The sequence below is a fragment of the Astyanax mexicanus genome, chromosome 18 (genome assembly GCF_023375975.1).
Source record: "Astyanax mexicanus isolate ESR-SI-001 chromosome 18, AstMex3_surface, whole genome shotgun sequence".
Lineage (NCBI taxonomy): Eukaryota > Metazoa > Chordata > Actinopteri > Characiformes > Acestrorhamphidae > Astyanax > Astyanax mexicanus.
Genome location: NC_064425.1, coordinates 37,731,988 through 37,753,763, shown reverse-complemented (window position 1 = coordinate 37,753,763; position 21,776 = coordinate 37,731,988). Strand labels below are relative to the sequence as shown.

General features: G+C 39.9%; 2 protein-coding genes across 5 annotated transcripts in view; one reads left to right on the top strand and one right to left on the bottom strand.

Annotated features, from left to right (window-relative positions):
* Positions 1 to 21,776, top strand: part of wdfy1 (WD repeat and FYVE domain containing 1) — a 1,176,431-nt gene that overhangs the window by 596,446 nt on the left and 558,209 nt on the right. Inside the window, exon 13 of one of the 4 annotated variants that reach the window (XR_007425295.1) lies at positions 5,332 to 5,353. The exons of the other annotated variants lie outside the window; for them this stretch is intronic. The gene's annotated coding sequence lies outside the window, so the exon portion shown is untranslated. Of the gene's footprint in view, positions 1 to 5,331; positions 5,354 to 21,776 lie in introns of those variants that run through there. 4 annotated transcript variants of the gene reach the window in all.
* slc8a2b (solute carrier family 8 member 2b) overlaps positions 1 to 21,776 on the bottom strand; it is a 295,419-nt gene that overhangs the window by 263,742 nt on the left and 9,901 nt on the right. The gene's annotated exons all lie outside the window — the stretch shown is intronic.

Below are 21,776 nucleotides of genomic sequence, written 5' to 3'. Positions count from 1 at the left end.
GCAGAAAAACGGGCCAAAGAGTCTAAAAGCAGAGAGAGTGCGCATTTCTAGCGCAGAAAAACAGGCCAAAGAGTCTAAAAGCAGAGAGAGTGCGCATTTCTAGCGCAGAAAAACGGGCCAAAGAGTCTAAAAGCGGAGAGAGTGCGCATTTCTAGCGCAGAAAAACAGGCCAAAGAGTCTAAAAGCGGAGAGGGTGCGCATTTCTAGAGCAGAAAAACGGGCCAAAGAGTCTAAAAGCAGAGAGAGTGCGCATTTCTAGCGCAGAAAAACGGGCCAAAGAGTCTAAAAGCGGAGAGGGTGCGCATTTCTAGCTCAGAAAAACGGGCCAAAGAGTATAAAAGCGGAGAGGGCGGCATTTCTAGCGCAGAGAAAGGGGGCAAAAGAGTCTAAAAGCGGAGAGAGTGCGCATTTCTAGGGCAGAAAAACGGGCCAAAGAGTCTAAAAGCAGAGAGAGTGAGCATTTCTAGCGCAGAAAAACAGTCCAAAGAGTCTAAAAGAGGAGAGGGTGCGCATTTCTAGCGCAGAAAAACAGGCCAAAGAGTGTAAAAGTTCCCGTTATTAAGGAGTTTTATATAAAGAGGCATCATGAAATAAAACATCAATTTGAAAAATCTTAGTTTACACAACACTGTCAGAGATAAAGATAGTAAGTCAAGTAAAATGGTGTGTAAATGAAATAATCAGGAAAAAAGTATTATTTAAAGTGGTATATTTCATTATTTGTTTTATTACAGAGTCTGTGGACCATGTGGACCAAATATATTTCTCCTTCTGGCCCCCAACAAAAAAAGTTTGGACACCCCTGTTATAGAGTAACAAAGAATTACAGTATTGTAAAATCATTGCAAAATCTGTGCATTAGAAAAAACCTACTACACAAACATGATCTTTTATTTAAATTTAAATTACAGATACAATACAGATCTTTCTCCCTTTAATCTCTAACACCTAAAAACCGACTTTTTCTGTAATCGGATCATAGTCAGATTTCTTTTTTATCTGACTGCATGAAAACACATTCTCAAATTAAGTCTGTAACTTAATACAAAGAATTACAGAATGCTGAACACAGTGTGAATCCAGTGCCAAGGCTGACTAATCACACTTCTCCTGGACGTCCGCTACAGAATAATCCAGAGGATCCAGACCGATGGAGCAATGGCATTCAGTCAAAAGTCATTAAGAACTGAGAATTATACTGAGCATCGGCACTGTGAAGGCTTATCGGGCATTCTGCATAGTGGGGCACAGCGCTGTCAACATTTTCTGTGCCAGTCTAATAGATGTAATGCAAGCAATGACTGTGATATTCAGAGACTGCAGCTCTGCTGAGCCATTAGTCTGCAGCTGCCGACTGAATTAAAGCAGTTTCTCATCCAAAATCTATAACTGGAAGGAAACGTCTTAAAAAACCTCTTAATTAACAGAACGCTTCAACTGGAAAAATCTCAATCAATAATTAAGATTACTGAGAACAAATCAATCAAACAGGCTGCTGACTTTAGTCAATCAATCAAAGGAGCTTCTTATCTGAAATCAATAAGATTTGGCACAATTTAATAAGCAGTAAATAAGCAAACATTGGCTTAGTACCAGGATAACAAATGGTGCCTAATGACAACAAATTAACACCAACAATCTGCTACAGTGACATGTGGCGAGTAATAAAATATGAAAAACCAAATAAAATAAAAATGTCTGCATTCCATGTTTACTGCATACCACATGCTAATAATACTAGTAGGTATTCACTATATACAATTCCTAATCATGTGGGTTTGTCAGGTTAGCACACAAAAAAACACCGCAAGATATATAGCATGAAGTGATCATCTTTTTTTTTATTCATTTATTTTCCTTCATATGATAAAAAATAATGTTTTAATTGCTTTTCAAAGAAAAAGCAATTGTAAAACTACATTCTACACATATTTATTGAACAAAGAACATTGTTAACACACAGGAAATCACAGGAGGATCACAGCAGATCTTATTTAGTCTTTACTAGAGCTGCAAAGAAAAATAAAAATGTAATATTTTGTTTTTCAAGACTGTATAATATCTAAAAAAAAATATTTTTTAAAGCTCCACTAGGTAGGATTGAGATTTTGTGCTCATGGGCTCCCCCTACAGTTGTAGAGTGTAATAATTGTTTCAGGCTGATTAGTTTCTCTTTCTCGTTTTCTGGCTTTTACAGACATATTCGGTCTCTTTCCAGCTTCTGCCAGAGTGTCTGTATGTTAGTTGTGGCGTGATGAGGCGGGGGAGTTGTGGGTCCGCCCCACGCCAGAGCGCAAAGCCATGCCTGTCTCAGCTGACCCGCATGAGGACTGATTGAGCCGCCAGCTGGGACAGGCATTTATACTCAGCCTCAGCCATCATTTGGGAGGACTTTCACTGGGGAGCTGAGGGCTGAGGCTGCACGGACTCTAAAAGTAAAAACTAAGTAACTCTACAGACTCTAGAGCCCCACTGGGCTGTAGCTATGATTTGAGTTTGTTTTTGGGTGTGGTGGAGGGCGTTAAAAGCCAATAAAGGTATGTTTTGAGTTCATTTACTCCCCGTGTCTGTTTATCTCTGTGAGCTTTCTCCTTCCGGGTCACAGTGGTCACGCCCCTAACCCCAGGGGCCTACCACATAGTTTGTAAAGAACGAACCAGTAGTCCTTGTAGAACTGTTAGAACTAAAGGCCGGAAAGCAGGTCGCAGTTCTCGCGAGGGTTGGTCGCGGCCGCCTTGGAAAACTTACAGAGTCTGGTTTGAGCTCAGAGGAGCTCCGGCACAGACACAACAGCACCGCTATTCCTCCTATTACACCTCAATGCAGCGCTGCTGTAATTTTACTTTTTCAAAAATCAAGGAAATCCTACCTAGTGCTGCTTTAATTAAAAGTTTACATGTAAAGATTGGTGTCAGACAATGGTCAATTTAGTAATGTGTTAAAACACCACTCAGTACATAGCAGTGTTAGTAAGTAGTGAGTAAGTATAAAATAAAGTAAACATTCAGGAAGAATACACAATTTTAATGTGCAACTGATGCAACTTATTTTTCACATAAATCCAACAGACTTTATTTTTCAGTGAAGAGAGGTCTAACTTTTACTGAAGTATAAGACTTGTCCTCACCAAAACCAGTCAACATTGTAGCTATCAACCCAATGTAACACAATAAAAGACATCTCCTGAGAAATTGTTTTTACATTTTTTTGGCCAACTGTAGCAATGCAACCAGCATTGCTTGGTCCCTTTTCAGAATACAATAAATACAATAAATCAGTAAGTATCGGTTTGAAATATTCGCCAAAATTAGGCATCAGGCCAATAAAGATGTTTATAAAAAAGTTATAACCGGCCAATATCTATATAATTTTGATTTGATTGTTAAAAACAATAAATAGGACTTGAAAACAATAAATTCAGATATCCACGTGAATTCCCTGTAGATATAACACCGTGGAACACAGTAGTAAGTATAACATACCAAAAATAGCTGTTTAGATCTAAAAATCCAATATTTTGTACATTTATGGTTTTGTGTGGTTAGTGGTGTTTCTAAGCTCTGCTACTCACAGTGTGAGCTTAAATAGACACTCTGTGGCCAGTGGCAGTTTCTCAATTACTTAAAATCCTTTCATTTTCCCAAACATCATCAGTGCGCCTTATAATCCGGTGTGCCTTATGTATGAATGTTACCAGTCAGGTGTTTAGGAGCAGTAAATCTACTTCTCTGATGTACAGCTTTATACAGGAGTTTCAGTTTAGTTCTCCAGCACCAAGACTGGAGCAGTATTAGCATTAGCTGCTAACCGCGCTAAGCGTGTTAAGTGAGAATCTACAATGTAAATAGTCATGAAAATAAAAAAAACACATTGAAAAAGAGAAGGTGTGTCCAAACTTTTGGTCTGTACTGTAGTTTGGTTGAAAATCGGCCGATGCTGATACACAGCTTGTGTACTTCTACCAGCTCTGGTTGTTACAGTATGTTGAATAGGCTGGTGTTTTGGGGGCGGGGTTTGCTCTCTTGTCTCCTTCAGCAGAGGGCTTTTCCCTGTCTGTGTCATTATTAGCTCAGCCAAACAGGTTGAGGTCACCGCAGTGTCCTGTTCTGAAAACATGCTGACTAACTCATCACATACACTGAGCACAGCCACGCCAGACCCCCAGACAGCCAGACGAGGGGAATGTGTATACAACCTGACTGTGCTCTGCTCGACACACACACACCAAGCCAAACACTATAGTCGATATTCAGAAACCAAACTATAGCATACCCTTATAGCACACCCTCTGCCATGTATAGGTGGGTTTAAAAATATATATTGATCGATTGATATAAACCAAGGATTGATTTTTAAAATTAGTTTATTTTTCAAGACTTTCAACATCAACCATTTGTAGAGCTGGAGAGCAGCAGACTTAGACCAGCAGTTTCAAAACATGCTATATTTTTAGCGAAGCTCAGCTAACATTAACCACAAGTTTTATTAATTTACTATTTTTGTAGTAATTTCACAAGTTTTATTCATTTACCATTTTTTGTAGTAACTTTTTATTGTAGTAACAAGTTGTATTAAGTTACTACAACCTGCTAGAGACAAGTTAAACAAGATGTATCAGTAAATTTAGCTTACTCACATTCAGCAAACAAGTTAGCTTTAGCAATTTCCTCCTCAGTTTTCTATTCCACCTTAAATGTGACATCTCTCAACTAGCAAAAATCATAACATCCCATAGTTTTAGAGGAGCGACAAGTATTATTTTTTCTCACATTCAGACTTAATAATGCCTGCTAGAGAAGTTAATCAAGACGTTTCTCATTTTTAGTATATTTATATCTCACTAAACTGCATTTAGCGAACAAGTTAGCATTTTCCTGTTCCACCTTAAATGCGATGCCAGTTGCATTCAGAGTAAAAGAGGCCTTGCAAATGGAAATTGAATCGATTGTGTAAATCTGTGGTAACAGCTAGCAATACTTCTTCTGTTCTTCTTGTTCTTCTGCTGGTACTGCTATCAGTGGATCAGCTACATTAGTGCTAATACAACAGGGTGTTTCCAGTCTCAAAATCTGAACTAGCAACACCATATCACCCACTCAACAGTGAATTTTGATGAGCACTTTCCAACACCAAATAACACCACACCGGCCAACAAGACACTTACCAGATTCAAACTATATAAAAATGGAAAAACCAAAACATTCAAAATGGAGATGATATAATTTTGTTTGTGGGTCATTCTTAGCACTGCAGTGATGAGCACTGATTAGCATGGCGTTGGTGTATGAGGTGTAAGTGTGTGTTGTGCTGGTGGTACAGTGAGTGGATCAGATACAGCAGTGCTGCTGGAGTTTTTAAACACTGTGTTTAATCTCTCACTGTCCTTCACTCTATTACACACTCCTACCTACAGCTGAAACACCCTGTAGATAAAGTAACGTCAGAGACTGAAGCTCTGAATCTGTTGCTGCACAGTTTGTGCTGCACATAATACTGCCAACAAGACACATTTTTCAGTCCATCAGTCACATAGAAGTTTTTTATAAACTCCAGCAGCACTGCTGGTTCAGATTGGTGTATGTGATATGTGCTGTTTTAGATCCCTGAGGTAAAAATGATATATTGCAAATGTAAGATTTTAGTTAATTCAGATGTTATGTAAGCTATGTTAAAACAAATAAAGACCTGACCTCCACAGTCACCGGACCTGAACCCAATCCAGATGGTTTGGGGTGAGCTGGAGCACAGAGTGAAGAAGACAAAGGGGCAACAAGTGCTAATAAACACCTCTGGGAACTCCTTCCTTCAAGACTGTTGGAAAACCATTTCAGGTGACCACCTCTTGAAGCTCATTGAGAGAATGATGCCAAAAGTGTGCAAAGCAGTAATCAGAGCAAAGGGTGGCTATTTTAAAGACACTAGAATATATACATTTTTTTTACTTCACATGTGTTCATTCATACTTTTGATGCCTTCAGTGAGAATCTACAATGTAAATAGTCATGAAAATAATGAAAACGCATTGAAAAAGAGAAGGTGTGTCCAAACTTTTAGAGAATTTAGTTAATTCAGATGTTATGCAAGCTATGTTAAAACAAATACCCATGTATTTAGGAGTAAAATAGAGTAAAATATAATTCTTTATTATCTATATCAATATCATTGCAGAGTGTAGAGTGGAGAAACTAGGAAGAGCCTGTAGGTAAGTTGGGCAGCAACCAAATACTACTGGGTACACAAAAACATAACCACACCTCACTGGCAGGCTGCCACACTACCCTCAGTGTTCAAACCTCAAGCCAGGAAAAGCCCTGTCACACACACACACACACACACACACACAGTCAGACAGAGTTTTGAAGAACAGAGGCTTTGCAGTTCGTTAGAGCAGAGCCACAGTGATGTGCTGATGAGCTCTGGATTTGATTGAATGTGACAGGAAGGCCTCCTCTCTGCTGCCCCTGCTCTTCTTCACTGTCCCGCACCAGAGCTTTCCGATATGAGTCAATAACCAGAGACCCAAAAATCACACCCACTCCATTTCCAAAGCCTAAATCAGGGGTGCCCAGCCCTCCTGCTGCTTCTGTTGACATGCCATCCTGGTGCAGTATTTCCTCTATTTACCTCAGTGCTCTGCGCTAGGCCAGAGCAACCAGTAGGGTATGACTTCATGTACAATATATTGAAAAGTATTTGCTTGTCTGCCTTTGCACAAATATGAACTTGAGTGACATCACATTCGTAAACCACAGGGTATAATGTGATGTCAGCACACCCTTTTCATCCTTTTCCTGCTCTAAGAAAATGGTTTACCACAAGGTTTAGGAGTGTGTTTATGGGATTTTCAGAAGCACATTTGTGAGGTCAGACACTGATGTTGGTCAAAAAGGCCCGGAATTAGTCTCCAGTCTAATTCATCCCAAAGGTGTTCTATCAGGTACAAGTCAGGACTCAGTCAAGTTCTTCCACACCAAACTCGCTTATCTATGTCTTCATGGACCTTATTTCTTGCACTGATGTGCAGTCACATTGAAACAGAAAGTGGCCAACCCCAAACTGTTCCCGCAAAATTGGGAAAATGATATTGTCCAAACTCTTATGATGTGCTGAAGCATTAAGAGTTTTTTTCACTGAAACTGAAAAGGGGTCAAGCCCAACTCCTGAAAAACAACCCCACACCATAATTTCCCCTCCACCAAACTTTACCTTTAGCACAATGCAGTCAGATAGGTACCGTTCTTACAAACGTTATATTTAATGTTATATTTATCCTCTAAGCAGGTGTTTCACTCCATTAAAAAGCTTACCTTGGCAAGGTGTGCTAAATATTAACGCACAAAGTAGGTAACTAACTAACTCAGTAGCTCATTAACTAGGTAACTCACTAGTTCACTGACTAGGTAACTATCATCATTTGCACATGAATATTTAGCACACCCCACTGAAGGGAGCTTATTATTGGTGTTAAACACTTGCTTAGAGAAAAAATATAACATTAAACATAATGTTTGTATGAAATTTAATTGGAAAAAGTATCTGCTGCTGTTGTGCGCTGAAAACTGTTCGCTCCCAGTGTTTGGAAGAACGCTTTAAGCTGGCGGGGTGGGCGTGGTCAGTCTCAGACTGACCGGCTGACCAATGGAGGTTCAAGAGGAACGTCTTCTTCTAAGCCCCGCCCACCCTGTGAAAAGTGTGCCAAAACTAAGAAGCAAAATAACTGAAGCAGAAGCAAATGAGAGATTCCAAAAGTAAAAGTCTTTAACAGAAAAATCCAATAAAATCCACAAAAATAAAAGTAAAGACTGGTAAAATCTAAACTGAAATATTTTTTAAATAACTACAAAGAACAATAAAGTAATTTTCTCTTTCGAATTTGCAACATATAATTTGCATTTTGATTTTTTTTTTATTTTGACTGCAGATTTTATTATTTTACATAAAACTTTTGGCACAAAAATCACTCCATATTCAAAACAGAGAGAGAGATAAAGCTGAGTGAGTGCAAAAAGAAAAAATGTGTCCGGAGAGAGAGAGAGAGAGAGAGAGAGAGAGAGAGAGATTGAGCTGAATGAGTCAATGAGCCGAGTGTGTGTATCAGGCAGTACCACACTCAAACTGCCAAAAAAAAGCAGCCGTACATGGTGAGCAGAATACGCAATACCCTCAACACAGGAGGAGTGAACAAGAGAGTAAGTAATACAGAGACCACTAATAGAAATCACACTGTTCCTTCAGCTTCTGAGTGCAAAATATATTTATGTGAATATGTCCTGCGGTCCAGCACATAAATCTCTCTCTCTCCTTCTCTCTCTCCCTCTCTCTCTCTCCCTCTCTCTCTCTCTCTCTTTCTCTCTCGTGACGGCTGAGTGTTACAGCAGGCGCTCAAAGACAACCAGGCCATTTATCTAGCTCCCCTCTTCTATTGCACCATTTTACACAGTATTTTAATGGCTCTAAAAGCACTCTGCACCCCCTCACCACCTCCTCCAACCCTGAGCAGAAGCACTAGAAGAAGGGATATAATGCTCTCAGTAAATGACCTCCCGAAGACCTCCTGCACCGGAGCTTATTCTCAAGTGCAGGCCTAAACCAGCAGCACACTTCAAACTAGGCCTGTCACCATACCACCGTTTCATAAGGGATGATATATTGTCCCAGGGTTTACTGTAATAAACAATTTTACTGTTATAAAACAAATATAATAATGCCAATATTACATCATATTTAATTATAATATAATGTAAAAAAAAACAGAAAATAAAAGTTGTTTAAATATAAAAAAATATTTAAATGTTTTTTAAGTGTGCCAAAACTCAAAAGCAAAAATAATAACTGCTCTGTGGTGGTTTTCTTTTCTGTGGGGTTCTGAGTATTGAAGAACAGGGTGTAAGGTTTAGATCACTAGGCATCTTTAAATGGTCTGATGGTAGACGCATGATATGAGGTTCCCAGGTCTGTTCCTGCATATTTTAGTGTTTCTCCTGCCAATATTGAGGAATTTAATGTAACATAAAAGTAATGGTTTGTAAGGTACAAAAATGTTTTAAAAGACAGTTGCTACACTAACAGTTTGTTTAATCTATTGGGTATAGCGCCCTGTATTGTAACAATGCAACTGAAACACCTGTCATCATTTTAGTGCGGGATTTTAGGTTTCATGGCTAAACTGGAGCAGCCTAGTGGCCAATCTTCATTAATTGCACATTGCACCAGTAAGAGCAGAGTGTGAAGGTTCAATTAGCAGGTTAAGAGCACAGTTCTGCTCTGAATATTGCAATGCACACAACATTATGGGTGACACACCAGAGTTCAAAAGAGGACAAATTGTTGGTGCACGTCTTGCTGGAGCATCTGTGACCAAGACAGCAAGTCTTTGTGATGCATCAAGAGCCACGGTATCCAGAGTAATGTCAGCATACCACCAAGAAGGACCAACCACATCCAACAGGATTAACTGTGGATGCTGTAAGAGGAAGCTGTCTGAAAGGGATGTTCGGGTGATAACCCGGATTTTATCCAAAAAACATAAAACCACGGCTGCTCAAATCACGGCAGAATTCAATGTGCACCTCAACTCTCCTGTTTCCACCAGAACTGTAATTCAGGGCAATCAATTATTGTGGCCTTAAACCAGGTGATTCAGTTTCATTGTCCAACCCCTGTATTTATTCTGCATTGTACTCGTCGCTAATGCTGCTTAGCAATGAGTAAATTTTTTGTGCATATTATTAAATGTAAAACTAAAATTATAAAAACATCCTTAATATAAAAACAAATCCTAATCCATGTGGTTTCACCATGATTTTATGGTGACCTGCCCCATCGGCTGACATTGCTTCAACTGAGGTAATAAACCTGGTTTTAACAGCCTTCCTCTGGGTTCCTTCAGGGGACATGCCAGAGAGAGAGCGTGAGAGAGAGAGTGAGAGAGAGAGAGGGTGTGATGAAGAGAGAAGTAAATGAAAAAAAGAATTCACTGTTAAAGAATAGGAGGACGGAGTGAATGACAGAGGAAGTGCTGATAAGACTGAGTGCTACTCGAGCTCTGGAGAGGGCGGGCAGTGGCAGCAGCAGCGTGGGCGAGTGAACGAGTGGACGGACCTCGTCCTCCATCACAGCCTGACGGAGCATAATGGCTTCTGCTAATGGAACTATGACTGAGCACACTCAGTATGGACCACCCCTCCCCCCATTATTTCTTAACCTCCCTCCATCATGGCAAGAGGGAGCGTGAAAGAGAGAGAGAGTCAGGCACCATTTAATATATATAATATATAATATATAATATATATATATATATCATTTTATGCCAACAACATAATAGTAATAGCCTTAAAATGTATGCATTTACAATAAGGGTGTATAATAATATCGATATATATCAAAGCATCACCATATTTTGTTTTAAAAATCAATCTGTATCATTTTTCTTTGAAAACATGGTAGCGATTACAACTGATTAGTTTGAATGTAATAACTGGGGACCGACAGTGCTTCATTTTGTGCTGTGTTTAAACCCCACCACTAGAGGGCAGATTTGTTTGTCATTAGACTCCACTCTTCTGATTGGATAAAATAGTATTTTAGTTTTTGCTCAGATTTCATAAATTTAACAGCATATATACAGGGGTTGGACAATGAAACTGAAACAGCCGTGATTTGATCAGCCGTGGTTTTATGTTTTTTGCATACAATCCGGGTTAGCACCCGAACATCCCTTTCAGACAGCTTCCTCTTACAGCGTCCACAGTTAATCCTGTTGGATGTGGTTGGTCCTTCTTGGTGGTATGCTGACATTACCCTGGATACCGTGGCCCTTGATGCATCACAAAGACTTGCTGTCTTGGTCACAGATGCTGCAGCAAGACGTGCACCAACAATTTGTCCCCTTTTGAACTCTGGTATGTCTCCCATAATGTTGTGTGCATTGAAGTATTTTGAGCAGAACTGTGCTCTTACCCTGCTAATTGAACCTTCACTCTCTGCTCTTCCTGGTGCAATGTGCAATTAATGAAGATTGGGCACCAGTTGGCCATCAATTTCCCTAAAATTGCAATTTATCGCCTAATAATTCGAAACCCTTGTATTGGAATACATACTGTTTTGCCAAGTTCTTGCCAATACACAACTCTTGTTAAAATAACCCTGTATGATAAGTTAAGAACCTCATTATTGTGACAGGCCTAAAGAGAGCGAGAGAGTGAGAGAGGATTAAAGAGAGAAAGAAAAAAGACAAAGAAAAAGAGAGAGAAAGACAGAGGGAGACAGAAAGAGAGAATCAGAATGAGAGGGAGAGAGCGAGAGATACAGAATGATAGAAAGCAGAGTTAGATTTATATTATCGCAGGAGGAGGTTCAGTACGAGAGCTGCTCTAAAAGCCTCATGGCTTTATTTTCACACTGGGCGTTGAAGCAATGTCAGGGACAGCATTAACCTCTATTGCTCACACTATCACCGCACATGAACTCATGGCACACACACACACACACACACGTCAAATTAACTATTATAAATCCGCTTAAACATCACTCCATGTCAGATAAAACAATTATTTAATGCCCATATTAAATTTGTTTAATACTCCTAGAAAACCATGTCAGTACGGCACACTGTAAAAATAAAAACGTTGAGAAAACTTAAAATTTTTAAGGCAACTTACTGCACCGCAATTTTTTTGAGTTTTAAGGCCAACTCAAACTTTTGAAGAAAACCACATGCGTTTTGCCAACTAGAAATCTTTAGCCCAGATAATTAATTTTGTATATGCAGTAGCGGTGGGCGATATGGCCCTAAAATAATATCACGATATTTCATGGTATTATTGTGATAATGATACTCTTGGCGAAAAGACCAAAAAATTAAAAATACACTACTGCAACAAAACAAAACTTACATTTTATTATTATATAAGATATGATATTGCACATCTCTAACTGAGATATTTAAACATTCCAGAATTTTAGCATATTTGTAAGAGAAGTCAATGATTCAGAATGTAATGATACTAATAATAATAATGCACTCCAGATATCTCCATATATCAAGGATTAAAGTACAATAAATGATACTGGAAAGCTATAATCTGTCTCTAGTAGATATATAACAGGAAGTGAGAAATGTGTGAATTTTTCTTTTGCTTAAAACAGCAAAAAAGTAGTACCCTAATGTGATAATTAGGGGTGAGTGTTATGGCACAATATTTCAGGGTATAATATAGTTCACAATATTCAAAAGTGTTGGCGATATTATCACGTATGATATGATACGGCACACCCCTAATATGCAGTGAAACTTCAAATATTAACTCTCACCAACTTTAACATTTAATTTGTGTTTTTAGTTGGCCTGATTTAAGTTTTACGAAATGTGCTTTGTATAAGTTTTGCTAACTATCCTTTAGGATCAACTACCAAATTAAGTTGTGCCAATGAAAAGCTGTACATTAATTTAATCATCTATATTTTGGTTAAGGCGGCCTGTCCAGGGTGTATCCTGCCTTCCGCCCGATGCCGGCTGGGATAGGCTCCAGCACCCCCCCGCGACCCTTGATGGATGAAGCGGTTGATAATGACTAATGACTAATGACTATTTTGTCAACCTCCTCTTCTTTACTCCTGTATTCACTTATGTTAGAAACTTTGGGGGTGGGAATCAAAGGGCACCTCACAATAAAATCTTATAATGATACGCTGCTCTCGATAATGATGGCATCCAAATAATGTGATACTCGATATATCACAAGACAGTCCTCTACTTTACTTTACAGCATCTGTGTTACTGAAGTCCTAAATAAGCAAATACCAGGAATTATACATTTATTGGTGCCAATTTCACATAATTTCACTACCAACATTCTTCACCGCAGGTTTTCCCTATTTATTTAATTATAGCGCCACCATGTGGAGAAGTAGAGCAGAAACTAGTTAGTTAAATTGGGGGTTAGAGTGCCTATGTTTCAATAAATAATTTCAATATCAATATAATTTTGTCCAACCTCTTCTATATATGCAGTACAGGCCAAAGGTTTGGACACACCTTCTCATTTAATGCGTTTTCTTTATTTTCAAGACTACTTACATTACAGATTCTCACTGAAGGCATCAAAACTATGAATGAACACATGTGGAGTTTTATGTACTTAAAAAAAAAAAAGACCTGTCCTCCACAGTCACCGGACCTGAACCCAATCCAGATGGTTTGGGGTGAGTTGGAGCACAGAGTGAAGAAGGCAAAGGGGCAAAAAGTGCTAATAAACACCTCTGGGAACTCCTTCCTTCAGGACTGATGGAAAACCATTTCAGGTGGCCACCTCTTGAAGCTCATTGAGAGAATGATGCCAAGAGTGTGCATATATATATATATATATATATATATATATATATATATTTTTTTTTTTTTTTTTTTTTACCCCTTGTTAAGTACATAACTCCACATGTGTTCATTCATAGTTTTGATGCCTTCAGTTAGAATCTACAGTGTAGGCATGAAAATAAAAAAACGCACTGAAAAAGAAAAGGTGTGTACTGTATATGTTATAGCATGTTACAATTCTTTGCATTTAATCCTCACCACTCATTCTTGAAATTGTTGTTGCTGCACCGTCCTATCTGTTCATTATATGGCATCTGCTGTAATTTTCAAATTTATTCTAGTGTTCTAGTTTTATGTTGCACATTTGCACTTTTCTCCGTGGATCTGACGGAAGGTAATTTCACTGTGTACTTGTACTCAGATGGAACGGCAATAAAAGCCTCTTAGCTCGACACAATAACACTGCAGCTTTCAAACTGTCGCTAGTGCAACATAACTGGATGGTGCTCTAACAGATGGCTGTGTGGGGAGCGTGGGGGGTGTGATGTTTCGGGGTCAGTGATGAAGGGACATCCTACCCACCCAGAGAGAGAGAGAGGTAAATTATGCTGAATTGGACGCAACTGACCACGAATGGCTACCAGCCTCAGCATATTTTCTGTCAAATTAAGTTTGCAAGTGTTGCATTAAGCAAAAGTGAGCTTACCAGCTTCCGTCACCTATCTTATCAGAGCACTTACTTAGCAACACCACAATCAATCACCTAGCAACACCACAGCAACCACTTGGGATTACACATAAACCTCCAAGCAACACCACAATAACTACTCGGGATAACACATCAACCAACCTAATAACACCACTGCAACCACTCAGGAAACACATCAACCACCTAATAACACCACTGCAACCACTCAGGATAACACATCAACCACCTAATAACACCACTGCAACCACTCAGGATAACACATCAACCACCTAATAACACCACTGCAACCACTCAGGATAACACATCAACCACCTAATAACACCACTGCAACCACTCAGGATAACACATCAACCACCTAATAACACCACTGCAACCACTCAGGATAACACATCAACCACCTAATAACACCACTGCAACCACTCAGGATAACACATCAACCACCTAATAACACCACTGCAACCACTCAGGATAACACATCAACCACCTAATAACACCACTGTCACCACTAGGGATAACACAACAGCCACCTAACAACCATTAGCAAAACTACAGAGTATACCAGAGTATATGGGTATAACAGAGCAACCACCAAGCAACCACATAGCAACAGCACGACAACCACTCAGGATAACCTTAACCACCTAGCAACCACTTAACAACAGCACAGCAATTACTCGCCATTACACAGCAACACCACAGCAAACACTTCTACCTAGCATCCACTCAGCAACACCACAACAACTCCTTCAGGATAAAATATCAAGATCAACCATCTGGCAACCACTACGCAACACCACAGCAACCACTCAGGTTAAAACAACAGCCACCTTCAACCATTAGCAAAACTACAGCAACCACTCAGGATAACACAGCAACCACTAAGCAACACCACAGCTACTACTCAGCATAACACATCAACACCACAGCAAACATTCTGGGTAACATCAACTACCTAGCAACCGCTTAATGACACCACAGCAATTACTCGGCATAACACAGCAACACCACAGCAATCAATCAGCATAACACAGCAACAACAAATCAAACACTCAGGATAAGATTAAGATAAAAAAAACAAGCAACCACATAGTAAAAGCACAGCAACCACTCAGGATAACATCAACCACCTAGCAACCATTTAGCAACATTACAGCAACCACTCTAACATATCAAGGCTAACACATCAAGATCAACCACATAGCCACCACCTAGCAGCACCACAGTAACCACTTGGAATAACACTTGAACCATCTAGCAACTCCAAAGCAACTGCTCAGGATAACACATGAACCACATAGCAATACCACAGCAACCACTCATGATAATACATTAATATAAATCATTTAGCAACACCACAACAACCCCTCAGGATAACATATCAAGATCAACCATCTGCCAACCACTTCACAGCAACATCACAGCAATCACTCAGGATTACACATAAACCTCCAAGCAATACCACAATAACCATTCGAAATGACATATCAACCACCTATGAACACCACTGCAACCACTAGGGATAACACAACAGCCACCTAACAACCATTAGTAAAATGAAAGCAACCACCAAGCAACCACATAGCAACACCAAAGCAACCACTCAGGATAACACATCAACCACCTAATAACACCACTGCAACCACTCAGGATAACACACCAACCACCTAATAACACCACTGCAACCACTCAGGATAACACATCAACCACCTAATAACACCACTGCAACCACTCAGGATAACACATCAACCACCTAATAACACCACTGCAACCACTCAGGATAACACATCAACCACCTAATAACACCACTGTCACCACTAGGGATAACACAACAGCCACCTAACAACCATTAGCAAAACTACAGAGTATACCAGAGTATATGGGTATAACAGAGCAACCACCAAGCAACCACATAGCAACAGCACGACAACCACTCAGGATAACCTTAACCACCTAGCAACCACTTAACAACAGCACAGCAATTACTCGCCATTACACAGCAACACCACAGCAAACACTTGTGGTAACATCAACTACCTAGCATCCACTCAGCAACACCACAACAACTCCTTTAGGATAAAATATCAAGATCAACCATCTGGCAACCACTACGCAACACCACAGCAACCACTCAGGTTAAAACAACAGCCACCTTCAACCATTAGCAAAACTACAGCAACCACTCAGGATAACACAGCAACCACTAAGCAACACCACAGCTACTACTCAGCATAACACATCAACACCACAGCAAACATTCTGGGTAACATCAACTACCTAGCAACCGCTTAATGACACCACAGCAATTACTCGGCATAACACAGCAACACCACAGCAATCAATCAGCATAACACAGCAACAACAAATCAAACACTCAGGATAAGATTAAGATAAAAAAAAACAAGCAACCACATAGTAAAAGCACAGCAACCACTCAGGATAACATCAACCACCTAGCAACCATTTAGCAACATTACAGCAACCACTCTAACATATCAAGGCTAACACATCAAGATCAACCACATAGCCACCACCTAGCAGCACCACAGTAACCACTTGGAATAACACTTGAACCATCTAGCAACTCCAAAGCAACTGCTCAGGATAACACATGAACCACATAGCAATACCACAGCAACCACTCATGATAATACATTAATATAAATCATTTAGCAACACCACAACAACCCCTCAGGATAACATATCAAGATCAACCATCTGCCAACCACTTCACAGCAACATCACAGCAATCACTCAGGATTACACATAAACCTCCAAGCAATACCACAATAACCATTCGAAATGACATATCAACCACCTATGAACACCACTGCAACCACTAGGGATAACACAACAGCCACCTAACAACCATTAGTAAAATGAAAGCAACCACCAAGCAACCACATAGCAACACCAAAGCAACCACTCAGGATAACATTAACCACATAGCAACCACTAAGTAACACCGCAGCAATCAGTCGGCATAACAAAGAAACACCACAGCAATCAACAATAAAATAAAAAAGCAACCATGCAGCAAAACCACAGCAACCCCTTGGTAACACATGAACCATCTAGCATCAAGATAAAAAAAACAAGCAACCACGTAGTAAAACCACAGCAATCACTCAGGATAAGATCAACCACCTAGCAACCGTTTAGCAACATTACAGCAACCACTCAGGCTAACACATCAAGATCAACCACATAGCCACCACCTAGCAGCACCACAGCAACCACTCAGAAAGACACTTGAACCATCTAGCAACTCAAAAGCAACTGCTCAAGATAACACATGAACCACATAGCAATACCACAGCAACCACTCATGATAATACATTAGAGATAATCACTGGATAACATATCAAGATCAACCATCTGCCAACCACATCTGCCATTACACATAAACCTCCAAGCAATACCACAATAACCATTCAGGATAACATATCAACCACCTAATAACACCACTACAACCACTAGGGATAACACAAGAGCCACCTAACAACCATTAGAAAAACTAAAGCAACCACATAGCAACACCACAGTAACCACTCAGGATAACATTAACCACCTAGCAACCACTTATTAACACCACAGCAATCAGTCGGCATAACAAAGAAACACCACAGCAACCACTCAGAGTAACAATAAAATAAAAAAACAAGCAACCATCTAGTAAAACCACAGCAACCCCTTGGTATAACACATGAACCATCTAGCAACACCACAGCAACTGCTTAGGATAACACATAAAACCCCGTAGCAACACCACAGCAACCACTCGTGATAACACATTAACTAAACAGCAACACCAGAGCAACCAGTCGTGATAACACATCAACAAACTAGCTAAAAGCTTAGCAACAACACTGAACGTAAGTGGAATCCACTTTACCTGTGCAACCATTTCAAATTTCCTTCAGGAAACACACTTTTCTAGTTTCTAATTTAATTAGGTTATTTTTGGTTTGTTTCCTGTACAAGGTTTAAGCTCAGGTCTGAAGCACGGTTCTTTTTAAACGGAGAACCTCAAGCCATAATACTGTCTAGCTGAGAACTAAATAAAGCACTAAGCAATCTGTATGTAAACTGATTGTGAGGTGTTCAATGCAGGGGCTGCTTGGGAATGCCCACAGCTGTATTAGTCGTGAGGTGTTATCTTGTGAGAGGTTGAACACTGGTTAGCGTGCTCATGGTAATGTGATGCAAATTACGAGAATTGGAGTAAAGGTTGATGGTGAGTGGAGATGGATGCAACGTTTCCATTTCTGTGTTCACACGTCTACCGGAAAATACATTACAGAAGGCATTACCACCCACAGTGAACAGTGCAGTTGGTGTAGATGGTGAAATCACATCTTCATTCAATGCAGGAGACCCCATGCACATATACATATACAGGTTCCATAAGACATGCCAAAAGTCATGGCACACAATTTTTTATTTGAAATACTGTAGCTTGAGTTCCATGCTGACGCTATGGGTATTACTCAGGTGAGGTTCTCAGTTTGTCGGACTTGATGTGTGATGTATTGAACTACATACTCAACAGATTTAGGATCCTTTCCTAAGCTCTGTCAACCATCACTCCTCTTTACTGAATTCAGCTGCTTTAAAGCTGCCCCTCGTGCTGACGCTGCCACCCAACCGCATCCATCACACTCAGAGCCCAGCTTTGGCTATAGAGGGGCATAAAACACGGCCACTGTGCTCTCTGGAGAGATCGAACACCAGATCTCTGGAATGAGCTGGAGGCGTGTGAGACTCAGTATGCCAGTCAGGAACTGGCACCAGCACCATCCTTGTGTTATGCATTGGCAAGACTTGATCAATCTAATTGTGAGCCATAGCCATTAGTCTTGGTTGTTCGAAAACTGCAACAGTGCATTATCCAGTACACATCTTTTAATTAAATTTTTATGCTGTGTATTTCATTTTCACATTAAAATGTAATGTGTACTAAAGAGGAAAATCATCTGAAGTTCCAGCATACAGTGAGGGAAACAATTTAAGCTAAAGAAGTAAAAAAAAAAAAAAAAAAAGAGCACATACAGCCTAACAAATTCTCTGTACAAGTACACGCATAATAAAGTGTGATAAGATCTAGTACTTTGCATTGGCTGATTTCTTGATTATGCAAACCGTATTTTTCTCACTATGAGGCGCACTATCAATAAATCTCTATTTTCTGATCTATTTTCGCCACAAGGTTAAGCTAAGCTAAGTCAAGTTAACAAACTGTAATTCTTAAAAAATATATATTTTAAAGTCATACAAACACTGGATGTTAATCTACACAAATGTCTTGCCTAAAATGGTTTATTTGGGTGAGTAAAGCGCTTCTGTTTATTTACAGTAAGATTAGATTTCCAGATTTCCACTAAGATTGGGTAGAGCTGCATGAGCATTAGCAGCTAACCACTAGTGCTAGCCGCGGTTGGTGCCTAATGCCACCCGACAGTGCTACACTGAGGAACCCTACGTGTTCCGGTAAACCACAGAAAAAATAGCTATCGGTTTCTCCCACTTAGCTTGTTTTAACAGGGTGAACAGAGGTAAGAAGACTACAGTACGATTTACTCACCTCTGAACAGCGGAAGAGCTAGTGCTTAGTGCAGTTAGCGGCTAATGCTAATACTGCTCCAGTCTCAGTGCTGGAAACTCAGCAAATTGAAACTCCTGTATAACTCTGCAACTACAGTGGAGTGGCTTTACTGCTCCTTATAACCTTACAGGTAAAATACACTTATATATATATAAATGGCACACCGGATTATGAAGCGAACTGACAATTTTTGGAAAAAGTAAAGGATTTTAGATGCGACTTATAGTGCGAAAAATACGGTTATCAGGCTTCTCAAAGTTAGGAGTCACTGATTTACATGAGGACGGATTATTCGGTTTTATTTGCATAACAGTTAATTACTCCTAAAGTAGGGCTGCACAATATATATCGTTTCTGCATTGACTTGAAAAGTAAGCATGTGCAATAGTCACATCTCGCAGGATGTGCCATGTTTCGTGCAACGTCAAATTAAATTTTTTCTCATATTTTACATAAAATCTACTATACTACAAATTATATCTACCATACCATTGGTTACTTAAATCATACCCTCACTAATACACAGATTAGATTATTAATATCATGATGTGTTGGATAATTGGCTTTTATCAAAATGTGGTGTTAAATCCAGTATTTTTAATATTACACTACAACAAAATTTTTATATTTTTATTTTTATTTTAATTTATTTTTTTTTAAATATGGTGTAGCCCTAATCTGAGAAAAGCTTAGATAATTAGCTTAATGTGTGCATATATGGGCAGTGCCAATAAACCTCTATCTATCTACCTCTAGTGAACACTGGGAATAACAAACCTGGTAGCAAATGTACCTTTACAATTGGTCACTCTGATTATTATTTTACCATAATCACACAAGCCCTCTCCACAGGCTTCCCAGTATGAGAATGCAGAGTAACATAATTTAGGTCTATGGTGCCAAACATGCATCAGCACATTTCCTGCACGAACTGGAAGTGAGCTGCTCTCTGCACACTGTCCTTAATTTCTCGGGTCAGTGGGTTTTGGAGTGGATCCGGATGAGGTAAGACACCGTCATGGCGGCCGGCCCGCAGAACAGAGGCATGAAAGCGAAACGGAGCGAAGACACGAATCACAGAGGAGGGAAGAACTCCCCCACTACCACGACAGATGAGCCCGCCAACTGGACGACACCTGCTCCCGCCGAGTCTGGACTCAGGACAACAGGGAGCGAGAGCGTGAGCGAGAGAGGCACGGGAGAACGGAGGGATATGAGAGAGCTTAAATTGCATGGCAGTGCTGTGGGTCACGCAGCAGGTCATGTAGGGGGTGACACAGCGGGTCACGCAGCGCTCCTGCCTTTCATTTTCTACATTCATTAATGAGGCTGTCTCAAGTCAGCCCTGCTGTGAATGAAGATCTGTGTTACACTCTGAGGAAAAAGCGAAGTCGTTTTATCAGAAATAAGGCCAATGTTTCCAGACTTTTTCTCCCTTAAGCTTTTAACTGACACAATTTTGGAAAGTCTGGAGTGAATGAGTCACTCTGTCTGAGCTCCTAAATGAAACAAACTCATGCTCTGATAATAAAGGTCAGACTGACAGATATAGGAAATATTCAGAGCCCATTCCCATTTTTGGTTGAAAATGATTCTTTGTGTCTCAAGACACTACGCATGCATCATGCATCAGCATACATATGAACACTACTATACGAATATGAGAAAATGGGAAACCAGATTCAATCACAGTGGTAATAGAAACAAAAGCCCATTAGAGATGCACTGATCAGTGCTTTTAGGACCAATACCTATGACGCATCCCATTTGCCCTTAGCTACTATCAGCCATTGACCGTAAAGTGATGCAGGGGTATACAACAGAGTATAGCACTGCTGTCAACTGTCAGATGTACACTAATGATCAAGAGATAAAGAGAGAAAAGATATACAGAGAGAGCTACAGAGAGACAGAGATACATAGAGATATACAGAGAGAGCTACAGAGAGAGAGAAATACAGAGAGACAGAGATACAGAGAGATACAGAGAGAGATACAGAGAGATATACAGAGAGAGAGAAAGATACAGAGAGAGCTACAGAGATACAGAGACATACAGAGAGAGCGACAGAGAGAGATACAGATAGCTACAGAGAGAGCTACAGAGAGATATACAGAGAGAGCTACAAAGAGAGATACAGAGAGACAGAGAT